We start from the raw sequence: 25,853 nt of genomic DNA on the forward strand, positions 1-25,853 counted from the left end.
TTAACTTTAGTGAGATTACTTACAGAAATAAAAATAAGCTTATAAATCACGCTTTGAAGGTTCAAACTTCTTTGTGAAAATAGTTTTTGAGCTTTCTTTAGCTCATACACACATAAAACTCATATTTAGGCCATATCAAGGGAAAATATAGCCTACAGTTGCAGGCCAATGAAATATTTAGATATCAGCTATTTGTGCTCACAGAATGGAGAGTGTGATGGGACTTTTGGCCCCAGCAGCTGCTGTAAGTGGTTTGGAAGTGGTAACCTACAATATAGATAACAAATCTATAAATGGGCCCAAGGATGGCATCTCAGCTTTCGGGAATTAATTCACCTAGAAAAACCCTTTTCTTAACCTGATGCTTACTTAAGCTAGGGTCCTACTAACAAAGACAAATGGCACCATGGCAGTTGGTATACAAGAAGCTTGATATGTGGGAGGCAAAAGGCCATCTGCTCTGATATTTTGCCAGTAGTTTGTTTTCCTCACCCTCATCAGACTAAATATGTCAGTGCTGCTTGACATCAGATTTATACCACGTGACTTTTATGTAGCTTCTTTCTTAAGCACAGTTAAAAACACCACTTTCAGCACCGTATGTAACAGATACTCTGCCTACAAAAGCAGAATTCAGTTCATAATTTGATTGAGGAAGGATTGTTCTTGTTATTACATATCCATTCTTAAATTTTTAATTGGGACTTTTTTTTTGACAGGAAAGAGGTTCTTGTTTTCTTTTGTTTGTGTGCAGGTTAGAGGAGCAATAAATCAAAAAGACCTCTTAAATTCACGCCTTAATTCTACCACTGTCTTTCATAGAAGAAGCCTTGATAGATGAGTTACATGCAATAAATAAATGCTTCTCCCATTGGTATATTTGAAGAAATATTTCATATTATAAAGAAATCAAATTATAATGACTAAACATAAAAAAACCCCAGACATTCTCTAGTCACCTGGCTAAACTACTTAAGCCATTGTACACCGTTGCCTCACTTATGCATGGTAAGGTGGAGGTTCCTTGGCTGCATTATGTCATGGGAGATTTAAGTCCAGCAAAAAAGATTATAACATATATAAAAGAAGAGCCCATCATTAAATAGAAATATCATCCCATTTTCAGGATGGCAAAATATTGTGTTAGTACCCAGTTTTTCATGTGGAAAAAAAAAACAAACAACTTTTCAGAATTTTGCTTTCTGAAAAGAAATCAAAAAGATGCATGGAAAGCAGGCTGTGGTTTAAAACATCTGACAGCCACATTTCTCTCCTACAAACATATTCTGTTGAAAGTGCTTGACCACCCATAGACAGACCAACGAGTTTCTATAATAAAAAAGTGGGATTTTTTTCAGTTAACATGTCATAAGCATCTCTTGGAGATAATCCAGGAAGAAACAAAACAAAAATTATATTAGGTCATATAATCTTTGATTATTTCCAGCTCTACCGGTTCTGTCTCATTTACAAGTGGAGTAGAAACCTATGGTTAATTATTGCTTATTCATTGTGTTTATTTGATCATATATATAGCCACACGTTCAGAGGGACTTATATCTTTGCAGATACAAACTTGAACCAGAAAGTGATGTAAAATAATGCACAGAATATGTGTGTATGGGGAAAAGAGAAATGTTGCTCTGGGATGTTTTTGCAACCAGATGTTGATATATCTATCAAAAAATAATTGCAGAATTCCAGGAAGGCAACTTTTCATGTAAGCCCTTAAACTGGAAAGAAAGTTTAAGGGAATTTTATACATTCAGAATCATACAATGATTTTAGCTGGAAATGACCTCTGGAGTTGGTGGAGTCCAGGCTCCTGCAAAAAGCAAGGTTAACCTCAAAATTAGATCAGGTTGCTCAAGACCTTTTTCAGCTATGCTCTGACTATCTTCAAGCCTGGAAATTTCACAATTTATCTTGTCCCCTTTTCCAGTGCTTGACTACTCTCATGACAAAGAATTTTTTCCTTATATTTAACTGGAATTTCCTGTGTTCCAGCTTGTGTCTTTCATGTCTTACCCTATCACTCTGAACATCCAAGAGAGTTTCCATAAGCCTCCATTTGCTAGCTGAAGATGGCAATAAAATCTCCTTTTAAAATCACAGAATCAGAGAATAATTTAGGTTGGAAGGGACTTCTGGAAGGCTTCTAGTCCAACCACCTGCTCAAAGCAGGTCTGATTAGATGTCATTGTTCAAGGCTGTCTTTAGTTGAGTCTTGACTACACCCAAGGATAGACATTGCGTAGCCTTTCTGGAAAACCTGCTCCAGTATTTGACCTCTCTCCAATTAAGAATAAAAAAGAGAAAAAAAATATCCTTAAAAAAAAATCCTTATATTTATCAGAACTTCATTTGCCACTGTTGAACTTCACAGGGTTTTTGTCAGCCTGTCTCACCAGCCTCTTGAGATCCCTCTGATCATGTTCAGTTAGCTGATTTACACATTAACATGCCTTGACTTTGTTAAGAAGCATCTAGTTCTCCCCTCCTTATTTAAAGTAAATGCTATAAGTATCTGAATCTAGACAATGTGAGGCTCTCTTCTAAAACTGAAAAGCATACCTTGACTCCAGAAAATTGAATGGTTCAGTCGCACCGGAATTTCTCCTTAGATCCTTAGTCTGATCCTTTTAAATCCACCAAAATGGGATGGATCATTTGGGTTTACTTTCTGTTGTTGGCTTTTAATGTCATTAGTTTCCATTTATGGATAATTTAAGTTACAATGTTTAACAATAAAAATAAACAAATAAAAAAGATGATGAATCTCTAATTGAATTAAATTAGCATCCTGATATTATTATACTAAAGATGTAATAAGTATTAATGCAAATATTTAAGATATATGCATATGTGTTTGAGATTTCTGCCTACCCATGTGCATGTACAAAAATGCACAAAGTATCCAGAGAGTAAAAATGAGGCCCTCAATATCAGAAAAGGCATTTTTATAAAGGTAATAATGTAGTTATCACCATGTCATGTAGTGCAATTGATAGCAGTATTCAAAATTAATGGACTTTGTAGTGCAGTGGATTAATGCACTCTGCGCACATTGCATAAATCTTCCTGTCTGGAATTTCGTCTGGAATCCAGAACTACACTGAATGTGAATGGCAGAGGAAGACTTTTTAGTCTCTGGGCTCTGCTGAAAATTGTGCGGTGTTTTATAGCCTGACATTATTCATAAATAAAATTTATTAGCAGGACAGGTTTGTCTAGAAATCAGCAGCGTGTCCTAAGAAAATACAAATATATGGCTTATACAGTTTTGATGTTTTTCTCATTAGTCTCAGCAAATAAGTTCTTTCGTGTGTTTTATGAAATGTGATTCTAAATGGTTAGAAGGCTGTAATTTCAAAGGGACTGTGCTTTAAAATGCTGATTATATTGTTTCTTTCTGTGCTGCAGTCAGCTATCCCTTGCTGTACAAAAAATGATTGAAGACTGGAAATGTATGAACTAAATTCTGCTCCCAGAAAACCATGTAAATATTCATAATAAATACTTTAATAATTATGCTACTTTGGATTTATATAGTTATAAGAAATACCAGAATCCAGCATCACATTTCAATTATTGCTATAGAAAACAATGTAACTCTTGCAGAAGAAATATTTCCTATAGTAAGTAATATAGGCATTTTTTCCTCTAGCATTATTTTATAGTATTAATTTGTTCTAATAAATTGAAAGGCTTCCAAAAATCAATGATTCTGAGCTTTTTTGTTGTTGCAATTGTTGTTTTTTAAAAAAAGGTGAAACGTTTGCCCCAAACAACGTGGAATGCATATCTATTTTCAGTAGTCTCATTGCTCAACGTATTTAGGTACTTGTACGGAGAGGTGATAGTCTTCTTCATTACTGTCAAAATCATTATCCGTTATAATGAGCTATTTTAGCTTCCTGCCCCTGCCCTGGAAATGGCCTTCTTTTCAGTACCCTGGAGCAGAGCCAGCTATACTTACTTTCTCTGCCAGCTAGGATTTTCCTTACAGAAGAATTCCCAGGAGTTTTACTAGCTCAGTATTAAAATAACAGATCAGTACCGGGAGCCAAAGATTTGGATCAAAACAGCTTGTATCCCATCATATTGCATGAGATTCAATCCTACTTACAAATTGTTTTCTCAACAGTTTTCTGGTTCCCCCCCCCAAAAAAAAATAAAATTAGGTAGAGATTAATTTTCCATTTTAATACTGGCTGAAGGTTTCAGAATGCTGTTTCAGAATAAGGTTCCAGTTGAAACAGTCTTTTTACTTGTCAGAAAGCAATAAATCACTGTAATACAGCTTCCAGGTGTATCCAAAAACTTCAGTGGGAATTTTTTAAGAAAATTGTGCTGGTAGCCTCCTTCTGCTGGGATAGATTTTTTTTTGCCAGGATGCTATGGTTCACTGCTCACTCATCACTTCTTCATTATATAGGTAAAGTCAAAGAATCACAGAGTAATTAAGGTTGGAAAAGCTCTCTGGAATTACCTAGTCCAACCTTCTGCAGGTTCTCTACAGGACCAGCTTCAAAGTTAGACAAGGTTTCTCAGGGATGTACCCAGGATGTACAAGGTTTCTCAGGGCTCCTCTCCAAGGCTGGGGACTCCATAGCCTCTCTGAGCAACCTGCTCCAGTGCTTTATTACTCTCATCACAAAAGCTATTACCCTAATATCCACACTGAATTTCCCTTGCTGCCTCTTGTATTTTCACTGTGGACCTCAGAGATGAGCCTATGTCCTCTATCACCCTTTTTTTGTAGTTGAAGACAGCTTTTACTTCCTCCAGCTAAACAATTCCAGCTCTCTCAGTCCCTCCTTGTATTCCATGTGCTCCAACCACTGATCTTGGTGGCTTCCACTGCACTTTCCTCAGTTTGTCACTCTCATACCAGGGAACACAAAACTAGCCGTAGTACTCTGGATATGGTGTCATGGTTGACCTGCCTTTTGCTGCTGATGTACTTACAGAAGCTCTCCTTGTTGTCTTTCACATCTCTTGGTATCCTGAACTCCAGCTGAGTTGTGGGGCTGTTCTAACTCCATCCTTGCTCACTCAGGAAATGTCTTTATAGTCCTTTTAGACTATCCATCTCTGCTTCTTCCTTCTTTGTACTTCCTTTTTGTGTTTGAGCTGAGTCTGGATTTCTCTTTTTATCCATACTCGTCTTCTGCTACAGCCGCTCAAGTTCCTGCACATTGGGATGGGCCATTCCTGCACTTTGAGGAGGTTGCCATTGAAGATAGAATCATAGACTCATAGAATAGTTTGGGTTGGAAGGCACCTTTACAGGTCATCTAGTCCAACCCCCCTACAAGGAGCAGGGACATCTTCAACTAGATCAGGTTGCTTAGAGCCCCATCCAACCTGACCTTGAATGTTTCCAGGGATGGGGCATCTACCACCTCTCTGGGCAACCTGTGCCAACGTTCCAGAAAAAAAATTTCTTCCTTATATCTGGTCTGAATCTCCCCTCTTTTAGTTTAAAACCATTACCCCTTGTCCTATCGCTACAGACCCTTCTAAAAAGTCTGTCCCCATCTTTCTTATAAGCTGCCTTTAACTACTGAAAGGCTGCAATCAGGTCTCACCTGAGTCTTCTCTTCTCCAGGCTGAACAACCCCAACTCTTTCAGCCTGTCTTCATAGGAGAGGTTCCATTCCTTTGATCATTTTTGTGCGGGACACTCCTCTGGACCCACTCCAACAGGTCCATGTCTTTTTTGTGCTAGGAACCCCAGAGCTGGACGCAGTACTCGAGGTAGGGTCTCACCAGAGTGGAGTAGAGTGGCAGAATCACCTCCCTCGACCTGCTGGCCACCCTGCTTTTGATGCAGCGCAGGATATGGTTGGCTTTCTGGGCTGCAAGCGCACATTGCTGGCTCATGTCCAGCTTTTCATCCATCAGTACCCCCACGTCCTTCTCTGCAGGGCTGCTCTCAATCCCTTCATCCCCCAGCCTGTATTGGTAATGGGGGTTGCCCCAACCCAGGTGCAGGACCTTGTACTTGGCCTTGTTGAACCTCATGAGATCAGACAGGATTCCTGGGCCTTTTTGCCCTTCAGGGCAATTTCCCATGGGATCCCACCTAACATTTCCCTGAAAAACTGTAGTTTGATCTCCTGAAGTCCTAAATGTCTTTATTTTGCTTCTTACCTTCTTCAGTTCTCTCAGGATTTTAAATGCTACGATCTCAAGGTCACTGCAGCCAACTATCACATCCCTGAATAGTATTACATTCATTACATTATATCCTTGAATACGTATTAGGTTCATGAGTAGCAGATCCAGTTCCCATTTGTTTCCCATGCCACATGCAGTTGTGTGCATTAAAAGCTACTCCATTCAACCCACCAGCAGCTGTATCAAAACAATCTGGAAACTTCTGGGATTGCTTGTGCCTTGCTGTGTGACCTTCCTAGCAAATACGGTTAAAGTCTTTCATCAGAATCAAGACTAGTGATCAGGAGATTTCAAGGAAGCTTCATTCATTGTCTCTTTTTGATCAGGCAGTCTCTAACAGACACCTGACACAACTTCCTTTTTTCTCGTGTCGTCCCCTGTGATCCTGACCCATAAGGTCTCAACAGGCCTTATGGCCTGTTCCTTTGCAGAACTCCATATGTGTTATCCATGCACATGGTGTCCATCCATACGTGTTCCACATGTGCATCCATCCTTGTACCCATCCACCACCACACTCCATCACCACACTCTGGTTTTACGTGCTATCCTGCCAATGATTGCACAGTTGTGCAGCTGTGCACAAACTTTTAGAAAAACCTCCTGTCTGATTTCCCCTGCATATGTTGACATGCCCTTGAGACGGGCCTACAGTTTCTTACAGGCCATTTCAATTGTCTAAATTACCAGGTTATTGTCATGTAATGTTCTGGTGGTAAATGAGTTTTGTATTTTAACCTGTTTTCCACTTATTTTTATGCCTTTAATTATTCTGTCCTTCAGAATACGTTCTTCAGAAGTTGGTGTTGAAGGCCTTTAGTTATACGGATCACTTTTGTTCTCTTAACTTAAGCTATTAAACTTGCTGTTTTCCAGTCATATGGTACCTTTCTGTCTTGAAAGGTTTGTTACAATCCTTGTGCCTGGATTACACTGACATATGAAGGAGCCATATGGTGTCACAATCTGGGAACTGGATGAAGACCACCAGATCATGTCACGTAGCTTGCATACCAGCTTATAGTCACTGTTAACATAAAAGTGAAGATCTTCTAATCTGCTATCAGTACTTCAAGCCATACAGTTTATTCTTAGTACTGCTTTACATCTTAGTTCATGTTAGCTGATAAAAGTGAAATTTGTGTGGAAGAAACTGAAATTATTCAGTTGTATGATACTTGTATTCTGTGGTTGGTACATTTTCTAATGTTACTGTATCTATGATATATAGATCTATCACAACATGTGCTACTGTGCTCTAAATTTCAAGACTTAAAAAAAATGATGAATGTAGACATTAGCATTCTCGTGGTCTTGGCCATCAATATTTCAGCTTAGGTAAACAAGAGCTTTGCCTAATTTATTGGTTCTCATTATATTTGGCATGCAGAAGCTGAATTCCCCTCTGCTTGGGAAATTCCCCATCTGCCTGGAAAATGACCTTTTCTGCTCTGCAAATCAATCTAGCAGAAGGGACACAGTTGGTTAATATTTTAGAAAAATGACTTCACTTGTCACCAACTAAATTGTCATGATTTTGACCCATTTTGAAATTAGTTAACATTTGCTTCCTTTCTCGTGTTTCATGCATAATTCATTTGGACTCTCACTATACTTGCTCTATGCTTCCGGAGTGGAGATGTTTTGTATAGTCACTTTTAAGAGCAATAGTAACACAACATTTGTCAAAGTGTCATAGTGAACAATGAAACCTCATTATATGTCACTCAGAGAGTTGAATGAAAAGTGATGCTACATCTAGGCAATTTTATACCTAAATCATGAAAGGTGAAAGATGGAAAACAAGTTTTCATTGCTTTGATTGTATTCCGGTTTGATTTGTTCTCTGAGAGCTCTCACATAAGTCAATGTTAATATTCTTGGTCTTGATCCTGCTCTGCTGGAGTTACTGGGAATTTCACCAGTGATTTCACTGGGAACAGAAATAAACTCAAAGTGAATGAAATTACTCATGTGTAAGAGTTTGCAAGGTAAGATCGTCTAGGGCAGAGGCTGTCAATTTTGTTTGCACTGCACAGCACTGAAGATATTCTTCATGCTACGCTAAAAAAAGAGTTGAACATGCATGCCATACCACATTGCTATACTGCAATCCCCCCAAAATGAGAGATCATTACTCAAGTGGGAAAAACAGGCAGTATAAACAGTTCAGTTTGACTACTGAACTGTAAATTGGAAGTTATTATTTCTAATTCCAAAAAAGATACTGAACATTTGCACCCTATCTTTGGACAAATGGCTTTTTTCTGTGTCTCTTTCCTTTTCACCTTGTATAACTAGCTGGATATATAGCTTTTTCTTACGGGTGGGATTCTTCGCTACTATGGTGATGAAGTGCCTCTACCCACCAATCCTGAAGACAAAGAGAAATAATTTCATTCATGTATTGATTATAACCTAAGTATTCAAATTCCATACAGTAACACGTCTTTTCTCAAAGTTAAAATTTGCTCACATTCCATCAAATCCAGCTCTTCAATGGAAAAATGAGCAGAATCTAATGTTTATCATCAACGTACAACATTCAAAAACAAAGCAAGCAATATAAACTGGACTTTCTTAAGCTGAGAGTATCCTCACCCTGGAGTGAAAGAACAGAAGAAGCATCAGTTTTCACTAGGTTTACTTGTCACTTTACCCAAAACCCATCTTTCCCTAGAGCACAAGTTACTTCTATGGGTGTGGTGTGGATCAAGGCTTCCCAGCAGCATGATTTGGCTTCATCTAGCGATTTCATTAGAAAAGGTTTATGTGATCAAAGACACTAAAAACCAAGGAGTTAATCCAAGGATGACAATGTAAAAACATAAGCATAAGCTTTGCCATGTTGACATACAGCCACACTGTCAGTCATTGTCAAAATTATAGAGCGTAGCAGCATATCACATTTTTTCCTGTCAAAATGTTCCCTCTGACAAAGGTCAGTGCCTTCATGACATAAATCTGTTATCCTATTATTGTCATAAGTATCACGAGAAGAAAGGAGTTGAGTCAAATGTTTGAAGCAGATAGAGACAATGCAACTTAATTCAGGAAAGGGCCATATTTCCCTTTTCCCTTTGTCAGGCTGCCAGCCATCAGCATGAGCGTTCCCTCTCACAATCTGTTTGTGTTCCAGTGAGTAATAGCTTTTTACTGGCCTGGAAAATGACTATCCCATTACTAGCAAAGTGCATTCGTGGGATCAAGTGCCTTTTGAATAGTTAAGTACATTGTGCCCTTTAAATAGACCAGACGGCTTCAGATGAAACCTTTAAAACTATGGCCAATCTTTTGGAAAATTAAAAATATAGTAAATCCAGTGCTGAAATCAGGCATATTTATGAGCTACTCAAATATACAGCCACTTAAAATAGTTTGTTACTCAGTGGAATTTATGAGTTTTTTTCTCTACAAGAACCAGCATCTCCAATAAGTCATGTGCATTTGTAATAGATGGAAAATAAAGTAAAGTAATAATATCTGGCATAAATTATGCCAAATTGCTCACAGCAGTGTTTTGCTTCATATCTATTTGAAAAGGTCCCAAATCATCATAAAAACTGTGAGCATGACTCTCTTCCCAGTAATGCCAAGGCGAACTGGGAGTAAATGCAACTGAAATCAATAAATGCACAACAGTGTAAAGCTACAGTAAATACTAGGACCATCGAGCCTACTGGATATAAACATGTGTTGGTTAAAACACATATAAACATGTATAAACACATAGCAGGAAGTGGAAATTATAGATATCAAGTTTTCTGGATAGGGCTGGCCTGTTTCTTCAAATCAACAAGAAGACTGGGCTAAGTGGAAAGGCCTCAGCATCCAAGAGAAATGTTGCACAGGGCAATGCAAGTGAGCAACGTGCATGCTTGCTGCCTCCCTGATCTGATTCATAAATTCCATTCACATGTGCCATGAGACTTCAGAATTTATTTTGACATTGTCATTATAATGTTGTAGCCATGCTAACATTAAACTTAAGGAAATGGGGGTGGACAGAGACCTGGAGTTTACACTCCAGTGTAAATTACAGAGCAAACTGTAGTGCAGAGTTTAAAGGATCTGATTATTCAGTCACAGAATACAGAATTGCAGTGTTGGAGGATTGATTGGACTATTTTTCATCTCTTACTGGTAAACTCTGTGATCTACAGTAAATTACTTTTTTTTTTTTTTTTCCCTGTTGAAAATCAAACAAAAGCTTTGCAGATTTCATATGTAAAACACCTGCTGATCCCTCCTTCTGAGTGAATGGACCTCCAGGATTTACAATTCTAATAACAGGAATTTTAAAAAGGAATGATAGAAAAAGTGTATTGTTTGCTTGTTTGTTTGACAGCTTCCTATCTTTCTTTAGAATCTGAAAATGGAAAAATACAGAAACTGAAAAACAAAATAAAAAATGCAACCAGCCGTAAATAAAATGCAGAAAATATGGTCAACCCCATCTTTACTCCCTAGAGAAATTACTTTAGAGCTTCATTCCCATCCACATCTGTTTCAAATACCCCTGTCCTGGTCTTGTCTCCTCCTGCTGTTAATGTAACTTTCCTGGTGAAGGTCATATCAATCTGCAGCTTTCAGAAAACCTAATGCCTGTACTTTCCCCACAACTTCCTTCCTCAAGATATTTTGTGGGTTCCAGCTGGAGCTCTAATGTCGTCTTTGCTCGTGTTCCCTTTATTTACTGTTTCTCCATGGTATAGCTGGCAGAAATCAATGCCTTAATACATCTGCAAACAGCCTGTAAGTGGGAAGCAGGCATTACAAACCTGTGTAGGAAGGTATGGGATGTCATCAGAGAAAACTTTTGACTGGGGTCTTCAACTCTGCAAGAGGGTGCTGGAAAGGTATTTCTAAATTATGCAGTTAAATTAAAGCAAAATGAGGTGCAAAAGGAGAAGCAGGAACTTGGATCTGAAACAAGGAGATCTGTCTCTGTGGACAGCAAATTGAGGACAAGATCTAGATTTAACTTTATATTTGGCTATTAGTTGAATTACCAGAAAAAATATATCCTAAAAGAGTATTAAAATGGGTGCTGTCACTTAGGTGCTTATTCTGTGATAACTGGGGTGGGAAGCACAATTACATTGAAATACAGGTGGCATTTACAGTCTGATGCTCTCAGTCTTTTAGGACATATCAGTGTAAGGAAACTGAAGGTAAACCAGTGATAATTCAGCTTCCTACTTTTAGGCTTTTTGATCCATCCCAGAACAATTAGTGATGCACGTCTGAGCCATTGAAAACAAACCCCCAAACCTGTCCTTATAATACCATTGAAAACAACCCCCCAAATCTGTTCTTATAATACTTGGTTTGGCCATTTCATCACAGAAACACAGAGGCCAAGGTATTTGAATGAGAATTTCTCCAATCAGAACTGAAAAGAATTTGTCAGAGGGCAGAGGCAGGACTTAAAGCACACTAATTTTTACTTTTCTGTGAAGTCAGACATGAGGCCTCTTTCCTATCTGTTTTGATGGCCACTTCTGGTTTCAGAGATGTCTTGTAGCAATGAGTTTTAGAAGCTCCATAAGAATCTTATGAAGTAGTAAATGTTTCTTAATGAGCTTTACGTTTTCTTTCCTTCAACTCTCTTCAGTTTCCCCTTGCTTTTATATCATGAATAAACCTGAATAGTAATGCCAACAATTTGATCTTTTCATCACTCTTGGAGTTATATGCACTTATTTTTTATAATCTTAAAAAATCTTAAAATTGCATGAAGAACAGTAAGAAGACATAATTATTTTTAATACTTTTAACTTAGACTAATAGTAATTCTTATTTTAGCCCCTAAGAATCTGAAATGTTTAGTTTCATTAGTCTTAGGCCTTCATTAAATATGAAAAGAAAATAATGATAACCCTCAGGAATGACGAAAAAAGCTGTGGAATTAAAAAAAAATCTTCCAGAAATCCAGACAGAAGGTTCAGCTTTTGTTTTGAAATTAGTTGTCCTATTACTCATATCATAAAAGATAAGACCAGAAAGCATTTCAATCATTATTAATTTCCTCTAAAATTTCTGATGCAATATATAGGCAGGTTTTATATGCTGATCAGACCTGGGACAAGAAAACTGATATTAGCAGCAAATATGTTTAAATGTTCATCTACAGTTGGGATTAACCAAAGGCTAGGGAGGGGAGGAGGATGTATATCTTTATGTATTGCTGGCATACAAAGTTCTCACCAGACTGGTTATCTTCATGTATGTCACAGTCATAGTTTTGATTACAGTCTTTATTTTTACATATATTATTTTTTTCCTTTTTCTTAGGAAGTTGGCTGCATTTTCACTGCATTTGTTCAGACATCCTGCTGGCTTTATTAAGGTAAGAGTACTAGATGTGGACTATGTATATTTTAAAAACACCTGTCATCAACTTTGACGTACAACTGAGTATAAAATCAATTAAGAATGCATTGTTTATGGATGACGTTGGAGATTTTGTGGGAGAGGCAGGTTGTGTCAGAGGAGAAAGTGTTGTCAAGTGAAAGGAGTGGATAAAGCTATGAGTTTTATGCTTTAATGTGTCGCAATCAGGTGAGATGTTTTTGGAGGTGTGAGTCACCGTTACATGCGCCAGCTGCATGGCTGCGCAACAAGCGTTGGGGTGTCTGTACTCTGTGCACCCGCCAGGTATGACAGAGGGAAGGACAGGGTTTCCATATCCACCAGCCGTTTGTATTCCGATAGCTGCCGCATTCCTATTATCATGGCCAGATTCTTGGTGCTTAGCGCAGTCATGCCATGCAGGTGTGAACGAGCTGCTCAACTGGTTATTTCAATGGTAAAAAAGAGAAAAAGGTGGAAAACATTGATTTTGTTTCTTTTTCATTCTCCCCTTAAAAACAACATCTCTCCTTTCTTCCCTATTAGATTTTATATGGTTTTGGTTATAATTTAAGAGTGCCAGAATCCTTTTGACTTGCATATGGATTTGTCCCAGGTTTCTTTGGAAATCATCAGGCTAAACTTCTGCTAGTTTTGTCAGTTGTAATGGTTTGGCAGCCTGGCACCAGGCTCTGGTGTGTGCTACCTTGGGCAATCCACCTGTCTACAATTACTTGTCTTTTCTGACAGACACCATGGCTATAATGCTTATGACAGCTAATTTAAAAGATATATGGATTCCTGTGTGTGATATTTTCACTGGTGGCTGGATTAAAGATGGCATTAGACATGTATTTCTAGCCATGAAAGGAGATAAATGGTCAAAATTTTCAACCTTTCTCATCAAATTACAGAAGCCCAAGTTCAAATCTGAATGCCTGCTTGTAATTAGCAGCATGTGGTTTAATCTCAAGGGGTTTTACAGTTCATTCCTACCAATGAAATGGCTGGGCCAAGAAAGCTGCATATTATTAGAAGTCAATGAAATATTTTGCAGTGAAACAAGACAGGCTTCCACACTCTACCACAAAGCCTTGCGTGAATGTAGTGAGAAGGCGACTGCTATAATTTGCTTACTTTTTAATTACTCTTATTACTTTCTGTTATTTCATGTTTGTACTGAAACTATTTTCAGGTCTTGTACCAGGCTGGAGCCAATGAATGAATTTCACATAGGCAGAAAGATGTTGTATAACTACAGTGCTTTCCCCCAGAAAGCTGATACTGTCATTCCAAAGAGTCAGGAGGAAGGGTTGAGCAGATTACCCCTTACAATACAAACGAAATCAAACAGAAACACAAGACTGGTTTAAACATTAAGACAGTGTCTTAAAATAAACATTTTTACTTTCATCTTTCTGGTTTGGTTTGGTTTGGTTTGGTTTGGTTTGGTTTGGTGGGATTTTTTTAATTATAACCTATGTTATAATAAAAAATGAGGCTTTCATAGGACTCCTGGAGGTACAGATTTTAAAATAAATACCAAGAGGTGTGAGCAATGCAATAAAATTCAGAATATTTAATAGAAAACTTTAAAACCTAACTTCATATATACTTATGATGGAATCAAAGACTTTATTTATTATTTATGCCTTATCCCTAGTTACCCAAGTCTCCACAATGTTATTGAAATCCCCCTAAGATATTACACATTTGATAGAACAATATAATATAAAGGGAGGTGTGCTTCCTGTGTTCCATATTTATTCAAATTAATTGCCATGCTTTTTTTTCTTTTACGATGCATTCCAGACATGTTTTGCATTAAGTCATTGCTTATGGCCTTGGATAAAATTGCTCAAATCTTTTTGTTGTTTGTTTATTTCTCCATCATCAACCCAATAGAAGAGCCATTGAGAAAAATGTGTAACATCCCTGACATTTAGAAACTTCAGTAGAAAAAGCATGTGTTATAGCTACCCACCCTGCAAACATATGTGGAACAGTTTGTGTGTGGTATATAGTGTCAAGAATTAAATCCTTGTGTTTGGTTACTGCATATGCAAGAGATGCAAGATTCTGTGGAACAGACTTCTAAGAGTGGCATATTGTATGAGTGTGATTGTCACTATGGCCTTTCTAATGTAAATCCCCAAAACTTGATGGGATACTGTTTAGAGCTTTTACGATTGGAGTCGATCTTGCGTGTCCAGTCTTTGCTGCCTCAGCTCGTCCTGTTTACAGCAGACTCGTGGTTGCGCTGACATATGCCGTTAACATTAAGTCTTTAAGGAGCTTGCACTTGCAGAACTGAGCTCCTCCATGTTCCTCACACATCCTACACAAAGTGCCCCCTGTAGAAAACAGACAGAATCAGCATTATCGGCAGTTTTCTTCAGTACAAATGTGTCTGAATCCAGCTACTTTACACTTTCTGATCAGAACAAAGAGAACGAATTGGAATCTGGCCCGAGGGTGTTTAATATTACATGAATTCAAGTTGTGCAAAGAGGCTCAAAGAATCCTTTTGTGAACTGATACCACAAGACTACAACCAATTGTGCAACCTCAGCTACCCTACGATGCCATACATATGCAAAGGGTCTCCAGCCTGACAGAAGGGTGGCTGATGCCCAGCACTGTGATATTGTCTTCTCTTTATTAATCTCTGCAGGCTGATTTTGGCACAATCTGCTCTGCACCCTGAGATCTTTATGACTGGGAAAGAGTTTGGTTTTCCTTGCAAAACTCACTCAAGGAATCTCAGACTTCTTAAACAGAGGACAAGCCACTGGGATAACTTTGAAAGACCAAGCTGGAAGGAGACCGTTTCCTAGCAGGATCTATCCAACTGCTTATTAATTAAATCAAGTCAGGGCAAAAATGCTGGTATTCACTCAGAATGGAAAAGAGCCATCTGCTGAATCTTCTGGGTTGCTTCCTCCTTTCTTCCTGATCTGACCATGGATATTTCAGAAGTTGAGTTTAACTATATACCTCCGTTAAGCTGTAAGCCACACTGCTTCTGCCGCACGGAAGAACTGAGAACTTAGCATTTTGTTAACTATCCCTTTCAGATCATTTACTTTATTCAAAAGCTTCCTTTCCTCAATATGCTCATTCCCTGCAAACAGAAGACCGTCATCACCTGTTCTCTATTTGTTTGCATGCTGATAGCTCTTCTCCTCTCATAAATTCCATTAATTAATGAGTAGTCAGCAGGGAATTGTCTCCTCAGGCTCATTAAAGAAATGGACACTAAAATGATATGAAAGCAGCTGCCTCCTTTCTGTCATTCCCTTCTGATGGCTACTGCTTTCCTCATCAGTGCTAAATTATAACACGGCTTTGATTAGCAGTCCGGTTACTTGCTGCAGCTGCATTTGGAAATGGAAATCTTAACTACACAGTCATGTTTAATTGATATTCTCATCAAACTGTTAACATTGTAAAAAAATGCAGCACTTCAATACATCAACCTTGTGTACATATATTAAATCTTGCCGGAAGTTTTTTTGACCTTGTAGGCAGATTGAAAAGACATGTTGTTTCTTGAAGCTTTCTAATAAGCCAGTGATTATTAGCTGAGCTCATTTGGGAACCGGAGATAAAATTTGTGAAAAATCTCAGGCCAGAGATCATCCTAAACAGAAACGTCTTTCATCACCATTCTGGCATCTAAATGTGAATGCTCATTTCTATGCTGAAAAATTTAGAAATTATTATTTTAAAGCAGGGGTCACCTACAGGTTTCTAATCAAAAACTATTCTCCACCAAAAGAGTGAACTTATGTTGGACAGATAATCTATATCATGGCCGATGTAAATTAGCGTGGTTTGGAAGATGTTCTAATTCATACAAGAAGGGTGGTTGTTTATATTTAACTTGGGTCAGACCTACCTATACACACATTTATATTTAACCTGTGCCAGACTCAGGGTTTAAATTCTAACTCATCCTTTGTTGTTAAAACCTCATTCATAGACCAGACCACATCAGGGCAAGCTCCTGTACTCTGAGGTTGCTGAGACGTGCTGGCCCGCTACTACCATAGGCTTTAAACAGGAGGTGTCTTGCAGCTTCGAGGCAACATAACAATTATTGTTGCTGCCTGCCTGTTAACGGTTGGTACTTCCACTCAGGTTAAATCACGTCACTTACTGGGCTCTGGGGCTGAGTGGGAGATGAGCTGCAGGGCAAGGGGGAAAGTCTTTGGTCTGGTGCTGACTTGTGGTGCCGAAATCCACGTTCAAGTTCAGCCCAGAGGAGAGAGGAAGAGATCCTTTGCTATGGGGTATACCAGAAAGCATCCAAAATCAGAACTAACAAGAGCAGCTCTTTAAACTCTTGCCTTAGAATTAATATATTGAGCACAATTCTGAAATGATCTAAAAAGAAATGGAAAGACTTCAAACCTCTTTGTCTTCCTGTTCATGAATTTGCATTTCAGGACTCGATTTGGACTCTCATTATCAGATGTATTCACCTCTTGATGACAAAAACAAAACTTTCAAATTCAAATGTGTTACTTTATTTATATAAATAAAGAATCCTTGCCTGACCTGGCCTGACTTTGAAAACTGCTCAACTTCACTTGGAGAGATTTCCATTAGATGTTTCAAATTTTGTGCAGGTGAATCTAGAGTTTCTGATTAATCTACAGTGAACTGGGAACTTAAAATCCTGATTTTATTTCATAACAGGATGAACATTTGAAGGGAATTTCGCAGTTGTCTCCACTTGCTGCATTGTTGGAACTTCATCTGTTCCCATTCTGCTGCAATCCTCAGAGTGGGCACAGCCTCAAGTGTGCATGAGATCTGGTCTAGATGCTCCCTGTTTATGCTGTTCTCCCTTTGCTTCTATGTTTGGAGCTCCAATAGCTAAAGAAATGGGTGATTTTTACTAAGTTTGATGTGTAGATATTCTAACTTGTTACAGAGACCAGTAAAGGTGGGTTCAGAAAAACCCTAGGTGAGACACTTTTCTTGTTGATCGAACAGGAGACCTAGGTTCTTGCTGTAAACATTTTAAATTGTCTTGCTGTGAAGAATCTCAGCTTTTCTACTCCATTTAGACTTCGCAGAGAAATTTGGTCTTTAAACTGAGGCAGCCAGATTTTGAAAAAGTAGTTACAACCCCACTCCCTCCCTTCAATTCTTCACTTTAAATTCTCTCAGGTTTTGTTGATAGTTGGTGCTATATCATGTTAAATATTGTTACTTTGAGTAAATAACCTAAAATATTTCCTTTCTTCTTTCAAGTGCTTATCTTCTTTCTTTCTTTGATAGCCTGTGATTGCACGGTATTATTCTGTATTAATTGAATAATGTCTCCCTTTGAACTGTCTTGTAGCAGCAGTAAAAAGATCTAGGTATCTAAGTATATCATATATATCACAATTTTCTGCAAGTCTGTGGGGGATCCACATCTATTATTAGGATTATTTAGAAATGTCATGGCTGTACCATTAAAAAAAAAAAAAAAAAATCATTCTCTGTAGCAGTTTGTAACTTGGCCCCAGCTATGGGCATCTCAGCTGCCTTAAATTAGATGAAATTAATTTAGGCCTAAGAGGATGATTCACAGGCATGCTATAAAGTTCCTAGTGCAAATTCAAAAATTCTAGTGGCTTCAGTAGGTTTTGGCTCAAATTCAAATGAAAGAGGATTCTAACATGGAACAACTGTTATCCTTGAAATCTAGTGCACATCTACTGATTGTTGCAATACCTAGCCTTATTTTTACTTTTTTGAACAGAAATTTGAATAACAGTTGTGTTCACTAAAGATGTTCCAGCTATCCAATTCCTTTAGACCTTTCCTTTGCTGAACAGAAATCTCTTGAAAGCCTTTTGCTAATCCAAGGATCCAGTAAGGTAGACAGGGTTTATCAATTCATTTCACATAAACAGCCCAGTTATCCTATGGCAGAAGCACTTTTAGCTCTCAGGGAGGTTAAATATGAATTTATTCCATATATGTGAAAAGTTTTACCTCTTATTAAACCTTTCATATGTTTTCCATGCCTCCACGTCTTTTTGTGTACACTGATCTCTAACCTTCGTCATTAAATGATTTATGCATCTAAGATAATTTATTAATTATAATACATTTCTTGTTAATTAAAAGGTGCAGTTGGCATAGCATTTGATATTGTTGCTAAATTAATTCATTAGATCCTTTAAAGTAAAAGGCAAGGTATGACCTTCTTATAGTGTTATACTTGATGCTGTTGTTCCACACCAACTACCATAACATAAAATAGTCAAATGAAACAGAAAGAGTGCATCCATTACAGAGGAGTCAAGCTACCTAGCTGCTAGTAAGGATCTCAAGGCAGGAGAGGAGGGCAAATTATTAGATTTAAGATCTGTGTCAACACTCATAAAGAGAAGGAGCTTGTATAAAGGGAAAAGGAGATTCCTGACAGCGCAGACAAAATATGTAAGGAACTTTTTCATACAGGCAGATGAATCAATGTTTTGTACCACTGCTCTGAAAAAAACCTCTACTTCTTTTCTAATACGCGAGTGAAAAGTAACAGGTAACCTGAATTAACCTGAGCTGGGTTGGTTTTCATTTAGAAATGTACAGTGTATAGATCTATAATAAATGTGTTTTGATTGAAGTAACTTGTAGTTAGAGCTCTACTAGAAGTCCTGTGATGAAAACTCTTCTTCATCTGTGCCTCACTGCCTGAAGAGTCTTGCTGCTGGGATTATTGACAGTGGCTGACAATTTGGTGAACTGCAGCTATTTACACTCAGTCAGGAATCCAAGATTTTCCCAAGGTGAATAATTATTTTTGCTTTTTGGACACACCTGGTATTTGTGTTGCCTTGGAGAATATGATAAAGAACAATTCTGCAATACAGATCTAACAATATTTGGTAGAAAAATCAGTTAGGATGTAGTCTTTGGTCCAGCAGACTTCAAGAAGGCTTCATTAGATGCAGGAAATTACTGTCATCGCTGACCTCTTCCTAGGTAACCATGCCCTAGCAGCCCCTAATACGCTGACATTCTGATTTGCTCTTGCCTGGAAATATCCCAGTTTCACCAAAGGTCCCCGTGGCAGAGCACGTACTTTGTTTTCCCTGCACCACTCATTTATTTGTATATATCCATGTTTATTTTTGATATCTCTTCTTTGGCTAATACCAGTATCAACAGCACGTACCGTGTTTGGGCCATACGTGCATTTGTGGCCAGTGCATCATCATAAATTATTTTCTCTGTGGTTAACTCTCATGTATCAGTTTGTTCATTTGCTTTTTTAGAAACCCAGAGATACACGTTATCTATTCATTGCTGAGTTTTTAGCTAATTGGTCAGCAATTGAAATCAGTGGAAAAATACTACCATGAGAGAAGGTGAGTGTGAAGATAATGTAGTCAGGTCATTATTTACACTAATTGCATTATTTGGACTAATATGCTTTATAAATGAAAGTGGCACCAGTTCCTTGTCTCTTCATACAGACAATTCTAGATTTCTGTAATTTCCAGAATGTCTGAACAAGGAAATACACTTATAATTTTATGTAAACCTTGCTTGCATCTTCAGGCAAGGAAATACATTTTCATTTGTATAGACTCGTCCTTTCCAGAAATTCATACAAATAGATTAAAAGAAACGGCAATCATCTAAGTTGTTGTGTTGAAAATGGTCAGTAGGTGAGACATTATTTCTAGCCATATTTTTCATCTAATTCAAAGGCTCTTGAAACTAAATGGTATTATTATAGATTTCGCTTTTTCATTTTTGATTTTCTATTATGATGATCTTTTTCAAAACATGACACCAACGTGAGCAGAACATGAGAGCAACATTCTTTCAGAATTATAATGGGGCACAGTGGTCACATTGGAAATAACATGTCACTCTGATTCCTCTTGAGGAGTGTATATCAGCTAAGGATACAGCAACAAAATGTTTAGTCATGAAGGACAATAGGAAAGTGCTGTCTTGTGTCAAAGCAAAACTGTAACTGAGCACACCCAAGGGGTACATAATTTGTTTCAAAAAGAAAGCTGTCCCTCACTTCTTACCCTGCTCATTTCCAGTTAATTGGAAATAAATTGTCCTATTGTGGGTATGAAAGTCCCATTTACTCAGATATTAAAAAAGGCTTTTACTGGTCCTTTAAAGCAGAAGTTCAAACTAAACCAGTGACAAACCTGTCAAAAGCATGTTTTTCAGCTCTTTGGGAAGAAGGAAATTTGAAATTTTAATGATAATAATTGGAATTGTTTTGATAAATGACACATTAAAAAGGACCCGTAATTGTTTAAGGAGAAAGAATAATCATGAATGTCTTCCTTCATGTCTGTTGCACTATTTATCAAAAATAAAATAAACAGATATATATCCCATGCTAGATATGAAAACAGCTTCACTAGCAAGGAAAATAAAGGCATCAGAAGGATAAGGAGTTTCCAAAGCCATGAATGTGAGTAAATATGAACAGAAGGAATTTAGGATTATTTGGGGTTATCATAGCAACCCAAATAAAATGGATTTTAATGTCGATCTGTTTTTGTGAGATGCAAATGAAATACACAGATGCTTTAGAGAGGATCAAATTGAACAACACTGAAACTTTGTATATTTAAAAGCATAATATAAATTTTAATCGGCCTTTCCATATGGGAAGTTCTGTGGATGGGGCTGCGGAGCTCACAGAAATACCAGCATTTATGCCAGCATTTGTGGCACTGGGGCTAACAAGAAGTGTCTCACAAGGACAAAAGGGAAAGCTGCTACAAATACTGGGATCCGTACCACGGCGAAATGCTGACTTCCATCCCCTGCCACATTCCATAGACCTCAACCTTCCTGCTCCTTTTCTGTAGCGCATTATAACCATGATTTTTTTCGAAGTTCTGAGCTGAGTGGGATTTGGGAGGATATATGTGGAAGACAGTATATTTGCTGTATGTTTCCTACAATCACAGGTGGCAGGACTCGGTGATCAGATGAACATTCCAGTCTTTTTTTCTTAAGGAACTGTTGGCCACTAAAAGTGCTACAATACCCTTCAGAAAATGACCCTAAAGAACCCTTAATGAATCAGCTGATAAATTACCATTATCAAGTTTCTTGTTATAAAGATTTATTTTGAAACAAATTAATTTGTACTCTAAGGTTTCACTGAGTTAAAACAGTACTCAGGGGCGTCTTGAACAGTGGCCAGAAAAATATAAAATAAAATTAAAGAATTATTGCATTTATATGTTCACACAGCAGATAGGTTGCTGAGATTGTGAGGATTTTATTTTCCCTTTACACTCAGTCTACTCAGCTTTTAAAAGTGGGATCTGCTAGATGATCAGCCATTGACAAAATTTATGATATTTTCAAATTTTGGGAAAAAAAAGGTAAAGATCATTGCATTTCAGACAAGGTGTATTTAGCAAACACAGCTTCCCCTGGAGCTTTGTACTCCACATAATTACATTCCACATACAGTAATTGAAACTTGTGAATACGTCAAACTGTGTGTTTTCACAAACCAGCAGTAATCAACTCAAATTATTTAAATTCAGTATTTGACATAATTGCTATAAATATGACAGAAAAAGATATTTCTAGGGTGTATTACTTCATAACTATATCAAAAGACTACCTACGGAGATAACTGCATTGTGTTCCTATGGAAATCTGCAGGATAGCAATACTCAGTACCAAATTCTTGTTTTTCCTTAAACTCTATTTAGATTTACTAAAATGGAAGGGAAGGCTCTGCGGTCTGGGACCATCCGTGTACCTCTCTGATTCAGAAATTACCATAAAATCAAGCAATTGGAAAATGCTGGCCAGAAGCTCAGCAGCTGTCAGCAGGAATAGCTCCACTGAAGTCAGAAAAACAATGCTGATTTTCACCAAGAGCGAATTAAAATTGCACTTCAAGGGAGAATAGCCATGCTGGTTGCCCTACATTGTTGCAAGAGACTTGTCACCTTCACAAAGACTACTCTAAGACTAGAGATTGTACTATTTGGTGTGCATTTCATGTGTGACAGAAATGGCTCTCTAGGGGTTCATGAAAGCCAAATGCTGATTGTAGTTTCCAGCCCTTCTGAACCTTTGAGATGGCATCAATCCCTGAGAAAAAGATTTCTCCAACACGTTTGCTTTGAGAAGTGCTGTGCAGATTGAAAGGGAAAGGAGAGGGCAGGGGGATGGAATGAGTCTGGATATCCTAAATTACGGTCGAATGTTTCCTAACATAAGGTCGAGGAGTTCATTTATCCCAACCTGATGGCTGGCTGGCAAAAAGGCACACAGGATATTAACTGATAATGTGTATTACTGATGGTGAAAAGAATAAATAGAGTCATTGCAGGAAATGGACACATAAGAAAATATTTGTACAGTGGTGTTAGGAAACATGAGAACTTTCCAGAGGTCTTTTACAACATCTCAGTTCTAACTCCTCTTTGATAGTCCTTGGAGGTAAGATGAATTAATGAAGAGGAAAGAAAAAGCAGAAAGCCATGCAGATAAATTTTCCATCCCTTTAATAATATTTGTGTGGATTAAAAGAAAAAAAAAAAAACAACAACAAAAGACAAACAACAAACCAAAACCCAACCAAAATATTCTGAAACTGCCCCAGTTGTATCACAGATGTTAAAGAGTAATGTAACCACCAAACATATCTTACTGCAGCAGGAAAACAAGAAGAGCAGGCTGCTTAAAAAGGCTTGTTGTCTTCTACTTTGTCCTTCTAACTGTATGGTACCAGGCAGAATTTCAACTTGTTAAATCATCTTGTTTCTCTCTGTAAGTTCCCTCAAGAGTCAAAGCTCCCTGTGGACATGTCTTATAGCGGTGCTCTGAAGTGGCTGGATGCAGAGAAATGTCTTACAAAGGAGAGCTAACTTGTTTATCATTATCTTTCTTTTTTTTTTTTTGTTTTTAAATTGAGATATTGTGTATTTTTCTTCTGCAAACTGACTGATCTGTACATGTATCTGTAGAACCACAATATTTTGTTTTAAAAAAATCATATCTATCCAACAGTTAGTTTAAGAAGAAATGATACAAAGAAAGTTGTAGCTAAATGCCCCAATTATAATTCATGTATCACTGCTTCAGGCTGCTTTACAGGTATAAGAAGTACTGGCAATACAAAGCAACAATTATTTCTTAAAAATCAAAGCTTCTTCTAGCTGCAGAATAGCCACTTGAGCTGTCCAGTGGCATGTAAACAGCTGAAGTTAAAAATAACCAAACATTCTTTTTAATAAATGCAATTATTTAAACTGAAGTTACATTTACCCTCTATCCAAAGCCTAGAGAGTCTGAGAAAAAAGCCTTAAGCCATTGCGCATTGGAGACACATGAGTAACTTTGGAGAGAATTTACACAGAATTCAAAGTATTCCAAAAAGTAGCATTAATTCACAAATTATAGCTAACACATTGTGAGATTAGGAGATGCTCAAAGAGAATGAAAATGCAGTAAGTACAGCACGTTGTGCCTTTTAATAAAGAGCTGACACAAACCAGACTGCTTCAGGGGAGGGCATGTAGCAGGGGGATTACATCCCTTCTACTTGTCACCGAATATTCCCAGATGAAGCACGTAAATAAACACGCCACTCTTGCGTTGCATATTCTCCCACAAGACTGTCAATGTAGTGAGGTATACGAGTAAAACTGGAAAGCTGGGTGGCAATGGGAGGATCTCAGTTTGTACAAAAGGATGGGAAGAAAAGAATTTTGACTTAGAAACTTGTTATGGTTTGTCTAGCTCAACAGAGCCTCCACTCAAGCACAGGGTGGAGAGAGAAGATATATGAGCTCCCAGATTAAAGCAAGTGGCTTTTATGGACTTAAAATCATCTAGGAATCAAACAACTGGATTTTAGTCCTCACACGGTCTTATTTTTGCTTTCCTATTAGGGCGATTATTCTTCGTGTCCATTCCCTGACCCCAACCTCAGGCAAATTTGCTCCTTCCATAGGAAATACAGAGGTCTTGGAGGACTGCAAAAATCTTTGGAATGGATGGAATATAATTAACACACAGGAAGACATGCCCCTTGCCCTATAAGAAAGTATAAAAATGTTTGGAAAGGAGAATTACAGGTTTTCAGTGTATATTACATGAAGCCATATAAACATAAGCCATATAATTAATTTTAGATATTTCTTCTCATTTTCTTTTTTTTTTTTTTTTTTTTCCCCACTTTTATGCCACTCAGTGAACTTAGGGAAGGAAATGACAGATAGATGCAGTCAGACGTGTTTTTATATATATGTTTTACATATTCATGGCATATATATATATACACATAATTATAACTAGGCCCAGGGTCTTTCTAGGGAGTTGTCAGGAGCAGCATAAGACAAGGCTACAATGTAGGCCAGAAGTCCATCCAGGAGATGGGACCAAAGACATGGCTGGAGATAGACCACCTAAACCATAGGTCCAAGGTCCAGCCAGGACAGGGCTGAAGACAGGCACGCTTATGGCATAGCTCAGAAAGGGAGTAGGAACCCTGTGCAAAGAGGGTAGGTGAAGGTCCCAGGTGAGGCTGGTCAGGACAATTAAGGCTAATTAGTGTTCTCAGGGTCCTGACATAAGGATTGATTAATGTAGATTTAATTAATTATAGATTTTATTTCATGTTGGTATCACTCCTGCCAGAAAACCAAGAGGACTCTTGGTTGGGTAGGAAAATTTTACGTTCTATGTCAGAAGTAGTCCTTTCATTTCAAATATATCATTTGTCATGGTTTAACCCCAGTCGGCATCCAAGCCCCACACAGCCACTTGCTCACCCTCCCCACCCAGTGGGATGGGGGAGACAATCGGAAGAGCAAAAGTAAGAAAAATCATGGGTTGAGGTAAGAATAGTTTAATAATTGAAATATAGTAATAGTAATAGTAATATAGTAATAGTAATAGTAATGAGAAGCAAAACAATGAGAAAGAGAGAGAGGAACAAAACCCAGGAAAAACAAGTGATACAACCACTCACCACGCATCGACCGACACCCAGCCAGTCCCTGAGCAGCGATCGCTGCCCCCCAGCCAACTCCCCCAGTTTCTATACTGGGCATGACGCCATATGGTATGGAACAGCCCTTTGGCCAGTGTGGGTCAGTGTCCTGGCTGTGCCCCCTCCCAGCTTCTTGTGCACCCGGCAGAGCATGGGAAGCTGAAAAGTCCTTGACTAGTGTAAGCACTGCTTAGCAACAGCTAAAACATCAGTGTGTTATCAACATTATTCTCATCCTAAATCCAAAACACAGCTACTAGCCAATACCAGCTACTAGGAAGAAAATTAACTCTAT

The sequence above is a fragment of the Mycteria americana genome, chromosome 1 (assembly GCF_035582795.1).
Source record: "Mycteria americana isolate JAX WOST 10 ecotype Jacksonville Zoo and Gardens chromosome 1, USCA_MyAme_1.0, whole genome shotgun sequence".
Lineage (NCBI taxonomy): Eukaryota > Metazoa > Chordata > Aves > Ciconiiformes > Ciconiidae > Mycteria > Mycteria americana.